This window comes from Rhinopithecus roxellana, chromosome 14, assembly GCF_007565055.1.
Source record: "Rhinopithecus roxellana isolate Shanxi Qingling chromosome 14, ASM756505v1, whole genome shotgun sequence".
NCBI lineage: Eukaryota > Metazoa > Chordata > Mammalia > Primates > Cercopithecidae > Rhinopithecus > Rhinopithecus roxellana.
The window spans coordinates 106,853,897-106,872,508 of NC_044562.1; the positions used below are offsets into that span (position 1 = coordinate 106,853,897).

At 39.2% G+C, this 18,612-nt stretch overlaps 1 non-coding gene across 1 annotated transcript; it reads left to right on the plus strand.

Annotated features, from left to right (window-relative positions):
• The first annotated feature begins 17,149 nt into the window (after positions 1-17,149).
• LOC115893313 lies at positions 17,150-17,255 on the plus strand. The gene has a single exon (XR_004053331.1). It is a non-coding gene; the product is annotated as a U6 spliceosomal RNA (small nuclear RNA).
• Positions 17,256-18,612: the final 1,357 nt, after the last annotated feature.

The following is an 18,612-nucleotide window of genomic DNA, read 5'->3' on the forward strand; positions in this document are numbered from 1 at the left end:
TGAAGGTCTAGGACATTACTATCCACTACTATAGCTTATATAAACACTGTACATTTAAGACTTGCTAAATTTATTTTAGAATTTCCCTTTCTTCACAATAAATTAACCTGAGCTTACTGTAACTTTTACTTCGTAGACTTTTTAATTTCTTTAAAACCTTTTGACTCTTTTGTAATAACACTTAGCTTAAAACACAAACACATTGTGAAGCTGTATAAAAATATTTTCGTACTTTATATCCTTATTCTGTAAGCTGTTTCCTATTTTATTTTTTCTCTTTTCTATTTTTTATTTCTTTTTTTAAGCTTCATTCTATTTTATTTACTATGTTCATTCTTGATGAACATTGATGCAAAAATTCTCAGCAAAATACTGGCAAACAGAATCCAGAGCACATCAAAAAGCTTATCCACCACAATCAAGTAGGCTTTATCCCTGGGATGCAAGGTTGGTTCACCATATGCAAATCAATAAATGTGATTCATTACATAAACAGAACTAAAGACAAAAACCACATGATCATCTCAATAGATGCAGAAAGGTTTTCAATAAAATTCAATATGCCTTCATGTTAAAAACTCTCAATAAAACTAATTTCTTGTTAAAAACTCTCCTAGGTATTGAAGGAATGTACTTCAAAATAATAAGAGCCATATATGACAAACCCACAGCCAACATTATACTAAATGGGCAAAAACTGGAAGCATTCCCCTTGAAACTGGCAAAAGACAAAGATGCTCTCTCTCACTATCCCTATTCAAAATTGTATTGGAAGTCCTGGCCAAGGCAATCAGGCAAGAGAAAGAAGTTCATCCAAATAGGAAGAGAGGCAGTCACCCTATCCCTGTTTGCAGACGACATGATCCTATGTCTAGAAAACCCCACAGTCTCAGCCCAGAGCTTCTTAAACTGATAAACAACTTCAGCAAAGTCTCAGGATACAAAATCAATGGGCAAAATAACTAGTATTTCTATACACCAACAGTCAAGCTGAGGGCCAAATCAGGAATAAATTCCCATTCACAATTGCCACAAATAGAATAAAATACCTGAGCCAGAGCAGTGTCTTATGCCTGTAATCCCATCACTTTGGGATGCCAAGGCGGGTGAATCACAAGGTCAGGAAATCGAGACCATCCTGGCTAACACAGTGAAACCCCGTCTCTACTAAAAATACAAAAAATTAGCCAGGCATGGTGGCACGTGCCTGTAGTCCCAGCTACTCGGGAGGCTGAGGCAGGAGAATGGCGTCAACCCAGGACACGGAGGTTGCAGCGAGCCAAGATCACACCACAGCACTCCAGCCTGGATGACAGAGCAAGACTCCATCTCAAAAAAACAAACAAACAAAAAAACCCTAGGAATACAGCTAACAATGGAGGTGAAGAATCTCTACAAGGAGAACTACAAACCACTGCCAAAAAAATCAGAGATAACAGGCCGGGCATGGTGGTTCACAACTGTAATCCCAGTACTTTGGGAGGCCAAGGTGGGCAGATCACTTGAGGTCAGGAGTTCAAGACCAGCCTGACCAACATGGTAAAACCCCATCTGTAGCCAGGTGTGGAGGCAGGTGCCTATAATCCCAGCTACTCAGGAGGTTAAGGCAGGAGAATTGCTTGAACCCTGGAGGTGGAGGTTGCAGTGAGCTCAGATTGTATCACTGCACTCCAGCCTAGGTAGCAGAGTGAGACTCTGTCTCAAAAAAAAAAAAAAAAGAAATCAGAAATGACACAAACAAATGGAAAAACATTTCATGCTTATGGATGGGAAGAACCAATAACATTAAAATGGCCATACTGCCCAAAGCAATTTATAGATTCAACACTATTCCTATTAAACTGCCATTGAGATTCCTCACAGAATTAGAAAAATCTATTTGAAAATTCATATGGAACCAAAAAAGAAAGCCCAAATAGCCAAAGCAATCCTAAGCAAAAAGAACAAAACTGGAGGCATCACACTGCCTGGCTTTAAACCAAAACAGCATGGTACTGGTACAAAAACAGATACATAGGCCAATAAAACAGAATACCAAACCTGGAAATAAGACCACACAACTACAACTATCTGATCTTTGACAAACCTAATAAAAACAAGAAATGGGGAAATGATTCTCTATGCAATAAATGGTGCTGGGATAACTGGCTAAGCATATGCAGAAGATTAAAACTGGACCCCTTCCTTACATCATATACAAAACTTAACTCATGATAACTTAAAGACTTAAATGTAAAACCCCAAACCATAAAAACCGTAGAAGACAACCTAGGCAATACCATCCTGGACAGAGGCATGGGCAAAGATTTCATGACAAAGATGCCAAAAACAATCACAACGAAAGCAAAAATTGACAAATGGGATCTAATTAAACTAAAGAGCTTCTGCACAGCAAAAGAAACTATCAATAGAGTAACAGACAACCTATAGAATGGGATAAAATATTTGTAAACTATGCATCTGACAGAGTTTGAGACCAGCCTGGCCAACATGGTGAAACCCCATCTCCACTAAAAACACAAAAAAGTAGATGGACGTGGTGGCCAGTGCCTGTAATCCCAGCTACTCAGGAAGCTGAGGCAGGAGAATCATTTGAACCCAGGAGACGGAGGTTGCAGTGAGCCGAGATCACGCCATTGCACTCTAGCCTGGGGGACAAGAGCAAGACTCCGTCTCAAAAATAAGAAAAAAATTTGAAAGGTGCAAAATGAAGAGAAAAACACATTATCTTTTCTACCATTATTACACTAATACTTATTTTTAAATTTTTAATAACTTTTTTGACATCATTTCTCCCTCTCTCTCCTTTCCTCCTTCCCTTTTTATCCTAATCCCTCTAGTTCAATCTCCATCTCTTTTGATGTTTTTAGTGTACTTCTCTTATTCTCTCTCACACTCACTGATTCTTTTTGGGTAAGTGTATGTGTGATTTGAATAGAATCCCAAAATAAAAGAGATATAAAATTTTTCTTAAATTTTATTCCATTTACTTTTTAGACTTTTTTGTTAAAAACTAAGACAAACATGCAGGCCTACATAGAGTCAGGATTATCAAGATGTCACTAGGCAATAGAAATTTGTCAGCTTTATTAAAATTTTATGGAACTACTATCATATACATAATTCATCATTGGCCAAAACGTTGTTATGTGGTGAATGACTATAGCAGTCATGGTTATTAAAACAGGTTTGGCCGGGCGCAGTGGCTCAAGCCTGTAATCCCAGCACTTTGGGAGGCCGAGGCGGGCGGATCACAAGGTCAGGAGATCGAGACCATCCTGGCTAACACGGTGAAACCCCTTCTCTACTAAAAAGTACAAAAAACTAGCCGGGCGAGGTGGCGGGCGCCTGTAGTCCCAGCTACTTGGGAGGCTGAGGCAGGAGAATGGCGTGAACCCGGGAGGCGGAGCTTGCAGTGAGCTGAGATCCGGCCACTGCACTCCAGCTTGGGCGACAGACCGAGACTCGGTCTCAAAACAAACAAACAAACAACCAAACAAAACAACAACAACAACAACAACAAAAACAGGTTTATAACTATAGTCTATATGTTTAAGAAGGTAGAGGAAACTATAAGTGTGTTAAGAAAAGACATAGATGATGACATAAAAGAGACCCAAGTAGGCTGGGTGCAGTGGCTCACACTTGTAATCCCAGCACTTTGGGAAGCCAAGGCAGGCGGATCACTTGAGGTCAGGAGTTCAGGACCAGCCTGGCCAACATGGTAAAACCTTCTCTCTACTAAAATACAAAAACTAGCTGGGTGTGGTGGTGGGCGCCTGTAATCCCAGCTACTTGGGAGGCAGAGGCAGAAGAATCACTTGAACCCAGGAGGCGGAGGTTGCAATGAGCTAAGATCACACTATCGCACTCCAGCCTGGGCAACAGAGTGAGACTCCATCTCAACAACAACAACAAAGACCCAAATCAAACTTCTAGAGTTGAAAAATACAATATATGAGATGAAAAATAAACTAGATGGGATTGAAAGTAGATTAGACACTACAAATGAGGACATGTCAACAGAAACTACTAAAAATGAAACACACAGATAAAAAATGACTGAAAAAGATCAACAGAATTTCAGTGAGCTGTGGGACAACCTCATGCAGCCTACTCTAAATGTAAATGTGGTCTCCAAGATGAGAGAGAAGAGAGGACAGAAACAAAGTTTGAAGAAATATGGCTGAAATTTTCCCAGATTTGTTGAAGAACATAAATATATAGATCTAAGAAACTCAATAGACTTTATTTATTTTTATTTTATTTTATTTTTGAGATAGAGTCTTGCTGTGTCACCCAGGCAGTGCAGTGGTGCAATCTTGGCTCACTGCAACCTTCACCTCCTGAGTTCAAGCGATTCTCCTGCCTAGGCTTCCCTAAGTAGCTGGGATTACAGGCGTGCGCCACCACACCCAGCTAATTTTTGTATTTTAGTAGAGATGGGATTTCACCATGTTGTCCAAGCTGATATTGAACTCCTAACTTCAAGTGATCCACCCACCTGGGCCTCTCAAAATGCTGGGATTACAGGCATGAGCCACCGTGCCTGGGTGTGAGCCACCGTGCCTGGCCTCAATAAATGTTAATGAAAAGAAAGATGAAGATATGCATCAAGGCACATTGTAATAAATCAGGGAGCCCATCTCAATGGGCAGCATCCCCCACAGTCATTTCTGACCTTCAAAGTAGAGTAATCACAGAGCATTTCAAGGATTCAGATGTGCCCTCCACTGAAGTATTTCTCAATATCCTAGTGAAGGAAAGGTCTTCAAGGCCTTCTGGTGGAGCATTAGGTGGGAGGATGGGCACCAGGTTGCACATGATAAATCCAGTTCAACCTTATGTCTTAAGCCTGTGGATTCCCTTCTCCATAGCATGCCAAGGAAGCTCTGGCATGGCATCCCCATTAAATGTAGACCACCACTGAGTCCAAGTTTCAGTCAATCCACCAAGAAAGATGCTAAAACCACCTCCAGTTGCATGAGCTAATACATTAAATCCAGAATCTCTACTAAGTACACCCATATCCATGAATTTAACCCAATCTAATGTATCTTCTTATGAAAAAGACCCTTAGAACGTACTCTCACACATGTTCCCAGGTTTCGGTTGCTAGATATTTATTAGCAAAGTCTTGAAATGGTTGGGGCATGTAAGTTATTTTATCCCAGGTCATTGTGTTTACTTATCCACCTACAACATTCTGAGATTTGGCCCTGTCCAAGCATTTAGTGGTAAGAGGGGGTGATTGTGGTGCACCTTAAGGAAAATGAACATCCCCTTTCAAAGCATCTTCCCCAGATGAAGGTTTTCCTAGCAATGGTCTAAATGCCTCATCACACACCCAGTCTCTCAGAAATAGCTGGGCTATTTCAAAGCTGGAATTATTCACTGAAGACTCTGTTATGGTGCCAACTGGGAGACAACAGCTTAAAAGAATGATACAGGATATGGTACACACTTTGAATTAGAGACCATGGTGGCATCTTCCCCACAATCAAAATACATGTGTCTGGGAATCAAGGCATGGAAGTAAAGGAGCAATCTGTCCTCAAAAGTAAATTCAAAATTTTACCTCTAGAGACAGAAGAATTTGCTAACAATTTCAAAATAACTATTTCCAGTTTCTAGTCCCACTTTCTCCTTATTACTACCAGGCAACAGGTTTCCAAAAAATATTAATATCCAATTTTAGCTACCTAAAAATGTGAGGCCTTTACAGATGTTCAATGGTATATTATAAAATGGTAAACTTATAATAAAAGAAATGAGCAAGGTTCCCAAAATCAGCAGTAGAGTGACTGGCAGTAAAAAAAAAAAAAAAAAAAGGAGATTCAAACACAAAATATTATGTAGTGTCCCAAATATGTTTTCCTGATTTTTTGATAAGCTCTCTAGTTCATCTTCTTATTTGATCTAATAATCAGACAAGCAGTTCCCTGACATTATAGGCAAATGAATTACCCTTAGAGTTTAGGGCACTATTCCAAAGAAACGTTTGAGAAAACAATAGGGAAGAACTGCAGCAATCTGCTACTGCAGTGATGTGAAGACACACTGTTGAGGTTAAAAGTCAAAGGTCAAGTTGGTGTTATTCTCTTGGTCCTCCTGCAGTTGATTAAACAATATTACTTGAGATGAAAGCAATTAGTGAAAATAATTATGATTATTAGCATTACTGAATAAGTGTCTTTTCAGAATCCAACTTATCACTCAAAAACATGTCATATTGCCCTAAAATTACTTATTCAATTTCTGGCCAGAGATGATTTCTTTATAAGAGTTTCCTATTAAACTTCTCATTGAAGTTTAATCAATATGATTCATTGATATGTGTCCCCTAAAGCAATCCTAGGATTTAGAAAAGGATCTAAGTATGTGGGCTTCTGTGAGTAATACCTGAGCTTACTCAAAAGGTTGGTTTTCAGGCTGTTTCTTCTCTAATTCTAGAAAACTCTAGAAGGCCATAATAAATGCTCACAGAGTACAACTAAAGCATAAAAATAACTTTCAAAGATTTATAATTAGCTGGAATAATTTTCTTTGGGATCTATTTACAAGTCATTTTAGAGACCTCAAATTAGGCAACAACATTGCAACATTACTTCAGATTGGAAAAAAAAAAAGCCATACATTTATTCAATAGGGAGTAAATAACTTCTAGGGAAGTATGTGAGAGAATAAATTAATAATATCATTTAGCAAGGAAAAAATAGCTCAATAAATATTATAGCCTAGTTTAAAAAAGAAAGAAAAAGTATGTTTAGGCAATAGTCATATATCCTCACTAAAGGTATGGTAAACTAAGATACAACCAAAGCTATAGTAAACCAAGAAAAGCTCTTCTCTCCAGTGGAGAGAGGCAATGTTGCCTCTACAATCATGTGTTCACAGTGTGTATGGTAGAGTGGCAAGGCATCTTCTGTTCCCTTTAGTCCAAAGTATGCACCTTGGTTGATAAGCAGCTAAAAGGAGAAAACCAAATAGATTTAGATCTGAACTTTTAAAAATAGGTTTATGGAAAAGGCATTCCCACATTGAGCTGGGACTGTATATTGGTAAAACCAATCTTGAAGACAATTTAGCAATATATATGAAGGGTCTTGTAAGTGTATATGTCCTTTGAATAGGATATTTCACTTTAGCTTAAGAAAATAATCAGATTTTTTTACAACAATGAACTTCATGAAAAAAAAAAACAGGAAATCACTTAAATGACAAAAAAAAACTATTACAGCTTTTTTTTCAAAACCATTAATGTTCAGTATAAGTAGGAAAAATCCAGATTATAAGAAAGTATGCCCACCATTTTCTATTTTGTAAGTCTGTGTATGTGTGTGTATGTGCATGTGAAAAAAAATGTGGAAAGATTTAGAATGATTTTTCTAGGGTCTTTCTTTTTGTATTTTCAATTTTTTTTTCTAATTTTTTTAAAAAAGTATTTGTTAAAGGGATAGAGTGGCCAACTACCTTAAAAAGTGGTATGAATTAATGGTTTAAAAAAGTGGTTGAAAATAAGGCACCAGTGTAGGGCTGTTCACATAGCATGTTTTTCTAAAATACCCTCTTCCATTGTCTGTAGTAGCTACCTGAATTTCAGTGGGACTAGCTCTAAAAAAGTTGAGAAATTGTACCAATATGTGTTGCATCATCCCTTAATTATTTGTGCCAATTGATGGAAGCTGAAATGTGGAAAACATCAACCAGATAATTCAAAATTAATTTGTGCTGAGACTTGGAATATGACCAGACACATGTGCTTAGACATGAATGTGTTTCTCCTCTTTCCTCACTAGTCTTCAAGCCTTGTCCTTACCACTTCTTGGTCTGGGTCCAACTCACAGCCTAGGGCCAGCATGGCAGCACTGGTGAAGTCCCTAGGAACAAAAAAATGTTTGAGAAAAAAGTGGTGACAATGACTGGGCTCTGAATTATGAACATTTACACGTGTAAATGCAGAAACACCCATATACAATCATACACATAATAATTTTCCACCTAGACTCATTAATTTTCCATAACTCTGATGAAAAGGGGAGTTTCATTTGTGTAGAATCTTTCAGATTTGGTGATAGTGGTAACCGGAATAATAGTAAGAAAAGATATCTTGGCAGAACTGGCTACATCATTTAAGGGATCCAATGCAAAATGAAAATGCAGGCCCCTTGTTCTAAAATGATTAAGAATTTTAATGCTGACAGAGCAGAGCATGAAACCCAGCACAGAGCCCTTCTAAATTCAGGTCTCTGTGTGACTGTACTGGCCATAGGCCCATGAAGCCAGTCCTGACTTTTAGAGTCAGGTAGATATGGGATCAAATTCTAGATTTTTCATTTATAAGCTGAGTATCTTGGGTAAATTATTTAAACTTTCAAAGTTTCAGTTCTGCCATCTTAAAATGGGAGTGATGTGACTGTGGCACTATTCTCAAGATTGCTGTGAGGATTAAAAGAGAGAGCATTCTATTAGGTGCACAGCATAGTGCCTGGCTCAGGGAGACTTTGTTCATCTTCTCTATGTTGTATACTGCAGTTAGAGTTTGATGTACTTTGAATATTCATCCCCTCCAAATCTCATGCTGAAATTTGATCCCCAATGTTGGAGGTGGGGCCTAGAGAGAGGTGTTGGGGTCATGAGGACGAATCCCTCACAAATGGCTCGGTGCCATTCTCACGGGATTGAGTGAGTTGTCACTCTTAGTTCCTGTTAGATCGGTTAAAGAGTTTGACACCTCCCTCCCCGCCCCTCTTCCCCTCTCTCTCATTCTCTCTCTCTCTTCTTTCCCTTTACCGTGTGATACCTACTCTCCTCTGCCTTCCACCATGAGTGGAAGCTCCATGAAGCCCTCACCAGAAGCAGATGCTGGTGTCATGGTCATACAGCCTGCAGAGCCATGAGCCAAATAAACCTCTTACTTTTACAAATTACCCAGACTCAGATATTCTTTTATAGCAACACAAAACAGTCTAAGAAATAGTTCATATTCTAAAATGCAAACTTGAAAGTTTATATGGTTTGGCTCTGGTCCCTACCCAAATCTCATGTTGAATTGTGACCCTATGTGTTGGAGGTGGGGCCTGGTGGAAGGTGATTGGATCATAGGAGTGGTTTCTGATGGTTTAGCACCATCCCCCTAGTGCTGTCTCATGATAGAGTTCTCACGAGATCTGGTTGTTTGAAAGTGTATAGCACTTCTCCCTTTGTTCTCTCTCCATCTAGTACTCCACCATGGTGAAGATATGCTTGCTTCTCCTTTGCCTTCTGCCATAATTTTAAGTTTCCTGAGGCCCTTCAGCCATGCTGCCTATACAGCCTGCGGAACTATGAGTATATTAAACCTCTTTTCTTCATAAATTAGCCAGTCTCCGGTAGTTCTTTATAACACGGTGACAACAGACTTAATACAGGGTTTCTCCCTGATTTAAGATTATTTTTGGTTATCCATTATCTACAAAACAAAATGAAAATGCACATCATGACATATAAGGACCTTAACTATTCAGGTTTTATCAGTCTTTCTAAAACTTGCCACCTACTACTCTCCCATATGTTCAAAGTATAATTTGTATTTATTTTCACTTTTCCTTAAGAATCAGTAATTATAATAGGCATAGATGACAAATAATAAATGCTTCTTTGTGCCAGGCACTGTGCTAATCATTCTGTGGGAGGCAATACTCATTCTCCACTCCTGCTGTTTCCTCCCATGAGAGGGAGCCGCATGAGCTGTAACATTCCTGGATACTTCCACCTCCTCATTTATCCTCCCCTGGCAAGGATAAGTTTGAGAGAATCTGGGTATTTGTATTCCAGCCTCTTTCTCTTTTAGTAGCAAATCTCACAGGGAGCATGATTTTAGGCATACTGTAAGCATAGTGGCAAAGACTTTTTCCCAGTGGAATGACCCATTGTCCAGGACTACCTGATACCAGTTGGTGAACCTGTCTAATTCTGGTATTCAGCATCAGGAAGCCTAAGCTCTCCAGTGTCAACTGTATCAATGATAATGGTCTCCTCCCTGCATTACTCTTGTCTGTTTCTAAATTGGTTCAGAACTTGGGAGGGGAAAATGGGTATTATTTACTGAGTAAGTATCCCAACAAAGTCTACATTCATTGTCTCCTTTATACCTCAGAGCTACCATATGAGGTAAGCATGTCTATCAAACAATTTTTATAGATAAGGAAAGTAAGGATTAGCAATCAAGTAAGTGGCATAATCAAGATCTAAACAGTTCTATCTGATGCCACAGATTATGCCCTTACATTTTCCCATTTTGTTTTTGCATGAAGGTTTAATAATAAACTGATAAGAACATTCAAAATTTGAGTTCATGTTGAAAAGAAAAAAGCTAACACAGTATTATATGCAGTGTACTTACATTCTATCTGGCAGAAAAGTTAGCCAAGCTAAACTTAAATTCAGCACATGCTGAATTTTATTTTAGGGAGAACAAGCTGCAATCATAATAAAGAACTGTATTTACAGCTAACAGCAATACCCACGTTTCTCTATAGGTCTTACACTACAATCTGAAATTGCATTTCATGATTTACAAGGTCTGAGACATAAACAGTAAAAGGTGTGTTTCAGGGAATTTTCTCATTAACAGCCACAAAACAAGCAATTTTGTGTGGAATTGCTTTGTTCACCTTTTCTCAAATATGTGCAAGATCTCTCTTTGATGTTGAATCTATTCTGATTTGAACATCTCAATATTTTCGATGTTCTGTGAACTCCTCCACACCCCACCTATCTCTGGGAAGCTCTGACCTCCCTACACACTTGGTGAAAAGCAGGAAATTTAGAACATTTGAGGTCACAGGCTGCCTACTTATGACTACCCGAAGTAGTCATGAGTAAGCTCTGCTTACCCCGTTCCTTCATAGGTACATGAATGAGTCATCAAAAATTCACTAATACTGAGTAATGCAGTTGTGCTAGTATGAAAAACAACAAAAGGAGTGCAGTGCTGAAGAAATTCTAGATCTTGCCAATTTAATGCATCCACTGATATCCATAACTCAATCCCTTTTCATATGATACTAGTTGTTGTTGTTATTGTCTTCCATAACTATTCCTACCACGACTCCATTCCAGTGCACACCCCCTTCTTCTTGTCACAAGAACATCAACACTCTGCAGTCTTTTCTTCTTTATCATGTCTTTATCCCTCCATACTTTGCTTACCAAGATGTGTTTTTCCATCTGTCATATTTGTCTAATCCTGTTGATTTAATGCACTATATTTCTACCAAGAAAACAGTACATTCAAAACACTCCCAAGCATATAACTACTTTTAAAAATGTAGATCTTTCTACATTACCCATATATATTGCCTGACCTGACATCTCCCTGTATTTTCGTACAGTGCTCAGCACTCCTGATTAATTGTCTCTTTAATATTTTATCCAAATTTGCACTGGAAAACCAAGAAAACAGGATGAAGGAATGTCATTTGTACTTTTTATAATAATCTTCATTATTTGCCAAATATATTTTTCTTATAACCACCTTTATAGCACTTCTAGATATGCCTAACAGGCACTGTTAGCTCTTTTACAGGCCTGTGGATAATGGAAACTATGGAGAATCCTGGCTGGGAAAGGCAATAAATAAGGTTATTTTGACACTACTCTCTCAGAGGAATTGTGATTGTTTTCATTTTTGTTTCTGTTTTGAGAGAAGAAGTTTGCCTAATGGCAATCCATAAGACATTCTGGAGAACAGTTATAGATTCAAAACATGAGTTTTAGTCTACTTGGGTGTAGCACCTTGTTAACAAAAAGGCTTCACTTTTATTGTGTCACTGATATTTACATAACCTGCTGACATAGTGCTATGGTCTGAATGTGTGTATACCCCCAAAATTCGTATATTGAAACTTAGTTCTCAAGGTGATGGTGTTAAGAGGTGGGGCCTTTGGGAGGTGATTAAATCATGAGGGCTCTGCCCTCAAGAATGATGTGAGGTACCCTCTTAAAAGGTCTTGAGTAAGTGAGTTTGGTTCTCTTGTTCTTCCACCTCCCACCCCATGACATTGCAGATTTCACAACAAGGCACCATTTTGGGAGCAGAGAGCACCTCTCCAAACATCAATGCTAGCACCTTGATCTTGGGCTTCTCAGCTTCCATCACTGTAAGAAATCAATTTCTTTTCTTTTTAAGTTACCCAGCCTAAGGCATTTTGTTATGGCAGCATAAACAGACTAAGACATATGGAGTTTATGTTGGCCATTTAAAAATTTTACAAAGAACTTGAGGCACTGAGAGGCAAATGACTGGCTCAAGAACATGCAAAGCATGATCAAGTAATTTTGAGGTATTCATTTTTAATCCAAGCTCCCTTGGTAATCAGACAGTGAAAAGAACTTTCAATTTTCAAATTTCCTAGACTACATGCAGCAGATAACTCAGGAGCATGGCATCAGCTTATTTTGTCTTATTATGTAGAAGGATATCTGACTTGAGATGGAGAATTCCACATCAGAATCTATAGGCCTTTCCCCCTGCCCAGTAGAGTTTAGTTACCTACCTTCAATCTCTGCCAACAGCAATCTTCTACCCCTCTGGTTTAAGCAGGCTGTTCTAAATAGTTGTCGGTGGTTACCGTGGCAACGGACGCTTAGGTTTCAGCTTCAAATGCCCCTTTTAATGAGGCAATTTCAAGAATATTTGTTATAAATTACCAGACCACAGACTTAACTGCAGGGAGTTTTGCTTTGGAAAATCTAATAAAAAGATAGCAGAAAGAATGAGCAGTAAATGCAATAGAGAAAATGGGGCCAGATTTGGAGGGGCAAATGGAAGAGATGCCAGATCTGACTACCAAAAGCCAAATCAGAATCAATTCAAAGCAGAGCTTTAAATTACAAATGGTCCCTGAAGGGCTTCCTGACATGCTGAGCCAAGATTCCTTGGGAGGAGGAATAGTAAAGTGAGAGGCGGTGAGGGCAAGAGTTGAGTATGTCCTGCAGAAGGCTTTGTATTTTAAAGCTTCCATTTTCTATTTTATCATTAACTGTAGTGGCTAAATCAGAAACAGTCTTCTTTTGTTTCTCCATTTCTCCATGTAGGAGACCAAGAGACATTGCCACCTGAGGAGGACATAATGAATTAAAATGTGGACTTTCGCCTAAGTGAATTTCACAGCAACCTAGGTTACCCACATTTCCCAAAGACATACCTGTCTTGATAATGGTCCAGGATTCTGTTATTAATCTCTTATCCATTGTACCCATTAAAAATTTCACAGAAGGATAAACGTACTTAAACACATTGCTACACTATTGTGTGGAAAGAAACATCTCCTAATTACTCAAAGGAAGACATGTCATTCATCCTTATTATGATTGAATATAAAAAGTATGCCTCTGCTATATAAAATAGCTTCAGTTTATACTTGGTTGAAGGCAAGAGGGCAGCCTAAAAGAGCTTTCACTTACACTGTAAGTGCCTTGCCAGGCTCCCTAGGTCCCTTCAGGAACGTCTTACTCTCGCTGCTCACGGAAAGCACCAGGGAACAGATGCATTACAGTTTGTGACAGGAGAACAGCCTGTGGATTCCGCCTACTCCCTTCAGTCCATCTGGGAGGTGGGTGAGACAGGGAGCCCACAGAAAGGGGGGCTCTCCTGGGAATCCCTCAGGGTACCATGGCTATTGGTGCTTTAATTTCAGTAGATGGCACTGTGTCTGTTGAGATAAGCAAAGGGAGATTCTAGATGGGAAATTTAATTGTTTCTAGAGAAAGCACAGGGCATGTGAGAATGCATTTTTTTTTTTTTTTTTGCCTTAGTTACATGATAATGCAAATACTATTCGGTATTCAGGTTATATTCTCTTTGGAGCCCAGAGAACTTTATGATTTATTATTCTGGCTCCATCTCAGATCTGTGGTGAAGCATAGGGCTATCCTATACAGTATATACTTGGAATAAGAATAAATCATTCTGAGTGTTTACCTCTGTTACCCAACACATACAGCAGCACCTATACTCCATCTGTGCCCTGGATCCCCATCCTATGCACTGGCTGTCTCCCTTTTTTCCAGACAGGAAACTCTGACACTTCAGTTCCTGCCTGGAACCCAGGAGTTTTCACACCCCAAGAATGAGACAACCAGAACAGTTTCTTGCAGACTGGTGGTCACATGGAGCAGACATTCTCATTTGTCCATCCATCCTTTTTCTTTTCTAATAGATATCCAGTTATTTTTTTCTCTCTTCTGAGTATTTTCAGGAAAGTAAACTCTAGTACCAGAAGATGAATCCATTTTATTAATTTTTTTATTATACTTTAAGTCTGGGATACATATGCAGAACATGCAGGTTTGTTACATAGGTATACACATGCCATGGTGGTTTGCTGCACCCATGAACCCATCATCTACATTAGGTATTTCTCCTAATGCTATCCCTCCCCCACCTCCCCGCCACAACAGGCCCCGGTATGTGATGTTCCCCTCCCTGTGTGCATGTGTTCTCATGAATCAATTTTATTTTAAGCCATATGTAGTCTTTTAAATGGGAGGAGAGAACCTCAAGTATGTTTCATAGAAAATGAACTGTAGACACAGGATGGAAGATGGAGTACATGTGGGCCAAACACTAGGTGATGCACTTAATATAAAACTCTTTTATTCCTTATCATAACCTTGAGATAGATACTTTGCTACCCATCTTACAGATGAGCAAATGGAAGTTCAGAAAGTTTAAATAATTTACCTAAAATCATCCTCGATATTGACTGGACATATAATGAGATTCTAAACTTTTGAGTAGTTTGCTAGAATACTTCTGGAAAGGGACTTGCATGGAGAAACTTATTTCTGTCCCTTGACATTATCTTCTGAATATGACCCCTGGAACTGCAGCAGTCATCTTGAGACGATTATGGAAGCACACCTAAGAGAACGAGATAAAAGTCCGAAGACAGCAGAGCAGAATGATAGAAAGAACCTGGAACTTTGAAGATACCTTTTGAGCTGCTGAGTTAATCAACCTTCAAACTTCAGATGTGTTTTAGCCACTTTGAGATATGTCTTCTATTACTCGTAGCCTGAAATACCCTAAACAATACTACTTAAACACTCTAGCCATAGATGACTAGAAAATATGTTAGTGCCTGAGCCATAGGCAGCCATCCACAGGATGACTGCTGAGGAGGTAAGATATGAGAGTTCACTCATCCAGGCATCCATATTGGATAATATCTAATGAAACCAATCAGGTCCTTTCTAGGGGCATCTGAATAAGAGAGCATTTTCCCTGTCTCCTCAGGAACCTTGCTCCATCAATTAACTCATCTCTCCTGTGTCTTCAATGTTTTTTACTTAAACGAACACTTTTTCTTTTCTTTTCTTGAGACAGGGTCTCACTTTGTCACCCAGGCTGGAGTGCAATGGTGCAATCATGGCTCACTGCAGTCTCAACCTCCTCTCGGGCTCACATGATCCTCCCACCTTAATCTCCTAAATAACTGGAACTACAGGCATGTACCACCACGCCTGGCTAAGTTTTTGACTTTTTTTTGTAGAGATGAAGTCTCACTGTGTTTCCGAGGCTGGTCTTGAACCCCGGGCCTCAAGCTGTCCTCCTGCCTCAGCCTCTCAAAGTGCTGGGATTATAAGCGTGAGGCACCACCTAACCCCTTCTTAAATACTGTTTAAGTTTTTCCTATTAAAAACAAACAAAACATCCTTTGTCAAATACAGAACTTCTTCCAATACCACTCTAAATAGCTCCTCTCTTTCACACTCCACTTCTTAAAATAGATGTCTGCAGTTTCTATCCTTCAAGTCACTCTTCAACCCATTGCAATTTACACCCGCAGTTCCCTAGTAGGACAGCTGCTCTTATGGACATTGCAAAATAGTAAGAAAATATGTCAATTGCTGAGTAACACAGTACCTCAAAACTTAGTCATTTAAAACAACAGACACCATTGGTTATCTGTCATGATTCTGTGGGTTGACAAGGCTCAGCTAGACAATTTCTCTGTTCTGCACGGAACTGCAGTCACCTGGAGGCTTGACTGAGCTGGAACATCCACTATGGCTCATTGACATGACTGGCAGATGGTGTTGGCTTTTGGTTGGGAACTCAGGTAGAAGTTAGTCCTTCTCCTCCTGGCCTTTCTACATGTGGGCTTCTCTCAACATGAAGGCTGAGTTTCAAGAGGAACAATTTCAACCTTGTGAAAATAGAAGCTGCTCGGCCTCAGAAATTAAAGAACCTCACTTCTGCCACATTGGTCAATACAAGTCCAATCCAGTCCAGATTCAACAGAAGGCAAATAGACTTCACTTCTTGATAGGGAGAACAGCAAATAATTTACAGCTATCTTTAATGTACCACAGTTATTAATTAATTTCTTTATTGTTAAATCCAATGAAAACATTGTAGTCCTTATTTTCTGTGGCATCTTGATTCTGGAAATACTTTCTTCCTTCAACTTTCATGACAACATGTTCTCCTGCTTGTCCAGGTACTTCTAGGGCTTCTCCTTCTCTTTTTTGGGAAGAATCTTTTCCTCCAACTCAAATATTACTGTTCCTTGGAATTCCATCCTTCATCTTCTTCTATTATCACTGTATTCACTCTTACTGGGCATTCTAATAAACTTATTAGGCTTCCATTACTATCTACATACTAATCACTCAAATCTATACTCACAGCTCATATTGCTCACTTTAGTTTCAAATCTAGATATCGCATTCTTTATTGATCATCTCCGGGTCTCTATTTGAATATCCAACAACTATCACAAATTCAAAAGGTCTAAAACTGAGCTTGTTGCATTTTCTCCCAAAGCTCCTATTTCAAAGTTATCTATTTCTATGAAATGCACCATATTCCTTCAGTTACATGATGCAGAAAGCTAAACACTTTTCCTTTTCTATATTCCTCAACGCTACATTCAGTCACCATAGCGAGTTAATATTATCTCTTTAACATTTTTCAAATTTGTTGTCAGCCTCTATTCTCTAGCATGTCAGTACTGAACTCTAGTTTAGACTACCATCTTCTTTCATCTGTTTATTCCAGCATCTTGTATCAGTCTTCTCACCTCCTCGATGGCCTCCTCTTTAATCCATTTTTCACGCTGTCACAGTGAAGTTTTTAATGGTAAAATCAGATCACATTGTGCTCAATTCAGCAACACATATACCAAAATTAGAACAATTCAGAGAAGACTAGTATGGCCCTTGTGCAAGGATGACTTAAGATTTGCAAAGCATTTCATATTTTTTCTGTATTCAAGGGTACACAATGTACTGGAGATGATCAGTAATGAGTAGGATATCTAGATTTGGAATTATATATTATAACTTGCATGACAATAACAACAAAAAATGAGGGGGAAGGGGATGGGCTACATAGGAACAAAGTTGTGTATATTATTGTAATTAAGTTGGCATTAACTTGAAATAGATTGTTATAAATTATGATGTTGTCATAATTCTAACAGCAACCTGTGATGATTAATTTTGTATATCAACTTGACTGGCCTAAGGAATGCCCAGATAGCTGGTAAAGATTATTTACGGGTGTGTCTGTGAAGGTGTTTCTTGACAAGGTTAGTATTTAAATCAACAGACTGAGCAAAGAAGATCAACCCTCATCAGTGTGGGTGGACATAATCTAATCTGTTGAAGGCATGAATCAAATAAAAAGGCAGAGGAAGGGTTATTTTTTTCTCTCTTCTTGAATTGGGACATTTGGCTTCTCCTGCCCTCAGATATTGAAACTACTGGTTCTCGGGCCTTTGGACTCCAGGACTTCCAAACCCTCCCCAACTCAAGTTCTCAGGAAATGGAGTTACACCAGTGTATACCCCACACCAGGATTAAACTTTTCTGGATGGAGACTTATGTCATTAGGTACTCTTGTTCTCAGGCCTTTGAACTTAAATTATACCACTGGTTTTCCTGGTTTCCCAGGAAATATGCAGACAGTATATCATTGGACTTCTTGGCCTCCATAATTCTGTGAGTCAATCGCTATAATAAATCTCCTCCTACATATCTCTATATACCCCATTGTTTCTCTTTCTCTGGAGAACCCTGGCTAACATACACCCACTAAGAAAACAATTCAAAAATAGCACAGCAGAATACCAGGTAGACTTCTAAGGTTTTTTACTCTAGTTCTTGGTGCCTGGATGGCCCCCTAACCCACACAAGACCTGGGGGAATTCGCTGCCCTGAATAGAAGGACATAGGCCTGGCTGCTTTTGCCAGCTGATGATTGTAGAGCTCTAGAGCATTGAGTGAACATAGGTGGTAGCCAGGGAGTTGTTATAGCAGGCCTTGGGCCAGACCCAGTGCTGTTCTCACTTTATGTCCTACCCATCTCAGTCCAAAAGGTGGTGGCCACAGGGGTGCTTGTGTCACTCCATCCCTAGCTCCAGGTGGCTCAGAACAGAGAAAAAGAGACTCTCTTTGTTTGGGAGAAAGTAAAGGAAGAGAAGAAGAGTCTCTGCCTCGTAATACAGAGAATTCTTCTGGATCTTGTCCAAGAACATCAAGGTAGAACCTCTATGAGTCTGCAAGAACCAGAGCATTACTGCCTCCTAGAGCAGATACAGCTTAGATCACAAAACCCTA